This window comes from Rhamphochromis sp. 'chilingali', assembly GCF_963969265.1.
Source record: "Rhamphochromis sp. 'chilingali' genome assembly, chromosome: 1".
NCBI lineage: Eukaryota > Metazoa > Chordata > Actinopteri > Cichliformes > Cichlidae > Rhamphochromis > Rhamphochromis sp. 'chilingali'.
The window spans coordinates 48067766-48072980 of record NC_137929.1 but is presented as its reverse complement, the minus strand read 5'-3'; the positions used below and the strand labels follow the sequence as shown (position 1 = coordinate 48072980).

General features: G+C 41.0%; 1 long non-coding RNA gene across 1 annotated transcript; it reads left to right on the top strand.

Moving 5' to 3' along the window:
• Window positions 1-2617: 2617 nt before the first annotated feature.
• On the top strand, window positions 2618-4836 carry LOC308401940. The gene is made up of 3 exons (XR_013972656.1): window positions 2618-3816; window positions 4017-4104; window positions 4805-4836. It is a non-coding gene; the product is annotated as an uncharacterized lncRNA (long non-coding RNA).
• Window positions 4837-5215: the final 379 nt, after the last annotated feature.

The window sequence follows — 5215 nt, the reverse complement described above, 5'->3', positions numbered from 1 at the left end:
AAAGGAGTGAAAGGGTTATACCCGTACGAGCACACAGAGTGGACAAAAGACGTCAGCGTGCTGCCCAACTTTCACCACGCTCAGATTTATAATTATACGGTTCTTGGAGTGAGTGCATACACTCGTGAAGTTTAGTAACTTCAGGTCACTGCAACAAGCCCAGGTACAGTTTAACGACGGATGGGTACAGGACCTTGAAACGCACCGTGTAGAACGAAAGACCATCGTACGAACAAAGGTAAGTTTACCAGTCTCACAAATCGTCCTCATAAATACACATTCATTAACCGTTTATTAATATAACCTTTGAGCTCAACGGTAATTAATTAGTAGTGGAAATAATTTCTGGTTCATTACAGAAATGTAGCAGTGACAATAATATTGTATGCTGTAATCATACTGGACAATTAGTGATACAAAACAACTGTTTTATCCTGTGAATAAAAGTATGTTTTTGTCAATGTACCATGGTAATAACAGAAGCGAAACACAATATTGTGTCAGGACAATTCACTATTTATGCACAATAAATAAAGGAGCATAGCGCGACAATTTCTGTTCAGCGCCAGACTTGCTTGTAACCTATATCAACAATTATGTTAAGAAAAATGACGTATTAACTACAACAGAAGACTGACCTTTGTGGGAATGCTTGGAGCAGACTAACCTGTGAGCTGGAGTGTTCTGAGACGTTATATTTGGTATATCCAGACCATCCGTCGGCTTACTTCGGAAACATGGCTTAAAAAATTTCTCTTCAATGACGTAATCCGATAAAAAAAAAAACGATCTCTTTACCCGTCGGCTTTCCGTGGCTGTCATGTGACCGGCTATTGCAGTTAATAATACAACAGCTTCTTGCCATTTTTTGTGTTTCTTTTTATCGCTGTGTAACTGAGTTCAATTGAAAGCCTGCGTGCGCTAGTACCTCTTGCCACAAGTTCCCAGAATCCTTTGCGGTTTTACCCCTGAATGACGTCACATTTTCAATCTTTATCCTGGTGGGCCGGTCTCTAGTCAAAATGCCCGAGCCGATTTTTTGTCCCAGTCCAGCCTTGCTTTGTGGTAGGGCTGCACGATTTTGCATAAAATGAGATTTACGATTTTTTTGCTTAGAATTGAGATCACGATTTTCTTTTCCAATATAAATATTTATTGCACTTATTAACTGCACATCAATTTCGTATAGTTTAGACTGAACATAAAAACAATAAATAAACATAAAAACAACAAATGTCTCACGTTTTGTTGTTGCCGCAAAATGTTGTACTGCTTTAAATTCCGTCTCCACCGTTGCTCGACACTGCGTGTATAGAGCAGGTAGTGCAACAATAGAAAAATAGTTGCGGGACGGCACTGTGTAGCGTTTGTCTAGGGTGTTGGTCATTTTCCTAAATCCCTTGTTTTGCACAGTGTTTATGGGAGCCATATCTTTGGTCAGGTGATAAGTGATAGCCTCCGTAATTTCTTTGTGCCTGCGGGAGTTCGACGGGTATAGGGAAGAGCTGTATAAGGTTCCCGTTATTGATGTTTGGGTGGTTGACTGGGACGGATTTTCTCCTGTCACTTTCTCGTCATCCCTGACGTGCTCTCCGTTGTTTTTTCCCTGCCAATTTTAGCAGCCAGCTTCTGTATCACGTGGTACAAGGCTCCGCCCTTGTCATTTGTTGAGCAGGAATAGTGAGTGCTTGTTTTCATGCAGATTACGTCCGGATCAAAATGCGGTACAATCGTCCTCGTCTTTTTTTTTTTTTTTTTTTTTTAAATCGTTGTCATTTGGAAATGAGATCGCACATAAGTATGAATTGAGATCAGGGGCGGAGCGTGGGAGTGGCTTATGCTGGGCTTATGCTGGGCTTACACTGTGCGATTTTTTTCAGTCGCGCGATTCAGCTCCTGCTCAAACTGCACGATTGACTCGCAGGGGTTAGAAGTTCATAGGTCACGATGCAGGGTCTCACACTATACGGCCCGATGCTCTGATGCGACCTGAGTGCTCACACTGTGCGTCCATAAAATGAAGGTTATAACAGAAATTCTGTCGCTCACTCTCCCTCTCTGTCTTTCACTCACACAGACACGCACACTGCCATCATCAACTTTGCTAAATTGCTAATGAAAAACATTGATCAGGCAGCTGTGATTGAGCAGCAATGTAAATCCAACTATTTTCACGGTTGTTGTGGTCGTGATAATTTTGTGAGGCCACATCGAAAAGGCTCGGATGAGCTTTCCAAAGTTCTACAAGTTGTACCTCCATCGCTTGTGTCCAGATCACACGCTGCACTGCCGTGCTGCGCCGTCTTTTTCACTGACATTTGTGTTTGCACGTGCGCAGTGTGACAAACTGCGGTGACACCCTCACGACCAAGCGATTGATGATCGGGAGCTGGTCGTGAGGTGTTAATCGCGTCTCGTTACCCCACGTATACTACACGATGCACGACGCACGATGAAGGCCAAAATCGGGCCGATCGCCAAAACGGTCGCACGACTCAAAAATCGGCTCAAAATGGGCCAAAAATCGCACAGTGTGAGCCCAGCATTACTGGGCTTAAGCCCGGGTTGTTTTGTCAGAAAAACAGAAAAAAAAAAAAAGAAGTCCGGAGTCTTTTGGAGTGTATTTTTTTCATAGTTAGATGCCTGGCTGACAACTGTATAAAACAAAAAGTACACACAATATTCGAAGCACGTAGGTCGTGTCCAAATTCATGGGCTGCATCCTCCTGAGGCCGCATTTGTAGACCGATTACGTCACAGCGACGCGCCGAAGGCTGTCCAAATTCGTAGACTCCTCCGAATGTAGCCGACAAATGCGTCCTCCTTTTCCCCGAATTTTAAGGATGGGTCGGGTGTGTCCTTCGTGGCCTACCATATCCCAGAATTCATAGCGCGGCCCAGCCAAATTCCAGTTTCCAACAATGGCGGCCGCTACTAAGTTTTAAAATTACTCATACTAATCTTTCTGGGTCACAAAATAAACTTTTAACATATTTTCAGGCGAGGAAGTAGTTGTGTAAACATCAAATATCTGCTCGGTTTATCAAGATATCGCATATTTGCAAAAGTGCTTCGACGTTTTCGGAGACGTCTGCTACCCACCAGCTCGACAGCTAGCCGGGAGCTCGAGGGTTACTGATGCGGCCGAGAACGGCACAACTCCCGGCACATCATTTTCAGATCACCGCGGACTTTCGCTGCTCGGGTTAAACGTAATATATAAGTCACTTAGACAACCTAAAAATGTTATTGTTGGGCTTTTTTCAGTGTTTTGTTTGTTCGTGAGTAAATCGGTTTGGCTGAGATTAAAGTTATTAGATAAGATTAGATAAAATAAAACTTTATTAATCCCCCTCCTCCTTGGTTTTTACACAGCTGACTAAACGTCAAACAGAAAACTGATTAAACAGAAGTATGAGACAGTCGAGAATTTACGCCAGTGTCCTGTTATATTTTAGATAGCAAGGAGCAGACGACCGAGTTTATTAAACTGCACTGAGACAGCGGTGACGCTAATCAGAAGGCTAGACCGTCCAATTTCACGGCCGTTTACTTCCGGCCTACCCGACCTTCTGAGGACCCGGCCCACGTAGACCGCGAAGGCCGGATCCTCAGGAGGATGCAGCCCATGAATTTGGACACGACCATAGTGCACACTGTGGGAATTTACGGCTGTGCTTGAATCCCCCTTGATATTGGTATGATCCGAGCTAAGGCACTAAGCGACTGAGCGAGGGGGCGGGGCAGCTTCCGCCTGTGAGTGCGCTGTTGGAGAAACGGAGCCAGCCATACTAAGGAGAGCTTAAGTTTGACCAGGTACCAAAGCAAATCATTCATACCGTACAAATAATGTAAATATGACGGTGCATCACGAAAGATTGATATCAAACTGATCACTTGACCAATATTACGTTACTTGCTCTTCAAGTGAATCAACAAATGGCGAAATGAAAAGCCGAACAAATGCTATTTTTTTAGAGAGTCTTAGCTTACGTGTGTTTATTTCATATTTTCAGTTCTTACCCTCCCCGACTAAATCAGTTTCAGTTATGTACTGAAATATAAGAATGGACATTAGAGGGTTCTTTCAAAGAAAAAACTCAGGTAAATGTTATTTTATATATTATGCTTTGTATGTTGTTCAGTATATTTCTATGCAAAACAAGAGGGATTTCAGTACACAGCAGGATATTCACATTTGTAACCAGATATTTACACTTTAGGGAGAAAACATAAAACATTTTTACTGCACAACATCAATTTAGAGTAAACTTTTGTTATAGATAAATATTGAAATATATTTTGAATTAGTTAAATGTCAGAATAAAGAGAGACAGATCTGTCTATTTTTTATCACTTTGATCAAATCTAGGAGTACATGTACACTAAGTTTATTGTTAATTAATAAGAAAACTGCAGACGATTCCATTCTGAGCTGAAGAAGCTTCTGACAGGTTAGTAGAGTCCATGTGAGTAAATTGGTGGCACAGCTGTGGATGCATATAAGGCAAAACACAGATCCTGTTTCTTTGACATGGGAAAATCAAGAGATGTCAACCAAAACAACAGGAAAAGAACTGTGGAGCTCCATAAGTGTGGCTCAATTTTGAATACAATTTGGTGCCATTTACAATTAAGAAATACAGACAGTTTCTCTCTTTACTCTTAAAGTTAACAAATATGTTTTTTATATTTATCAATCTAAAAAAATAAACATTTAGTCTGATTTGATGTTACAATTAAAAAAGTGTTTGTGTTTTGATCTGAAGAGTGTGTAAATATCTGTATATTTGATGATTGTCAGCACAAAGAGGGAGAGAGAGGAAGAGAGATGGAGATGGAGAATGAGGACAGATCAGAGGTGGAACAAGAGCAGGTGAGACACACATGTTAGTCAAATGGTTGTTTACCAAAAGTATCACCGTATCATAGGTACTCATGTATCTTGTACCTAGTGTTTCTTTTTAGGTTTGCTATTTTTCAAATTCTATATTTATTAAGTTTTGCAGGCTTGTTTGCACAACAAGGCTAAATAATTATATAAACTTTTCTCAATCTAAATAGTGTACTTTGGTAGAATTTAAAAAATAAGTGTAGCGCAAGTCTATGATGATTTTTAGTGCTACTATCATCTAGTTCTGATTCTGGTTCTGTTTTTGTTAAATCCTCAGTAGTCCTGATTTTGAACTGTTGTAGTCCTGTTTTAATTCTGGAT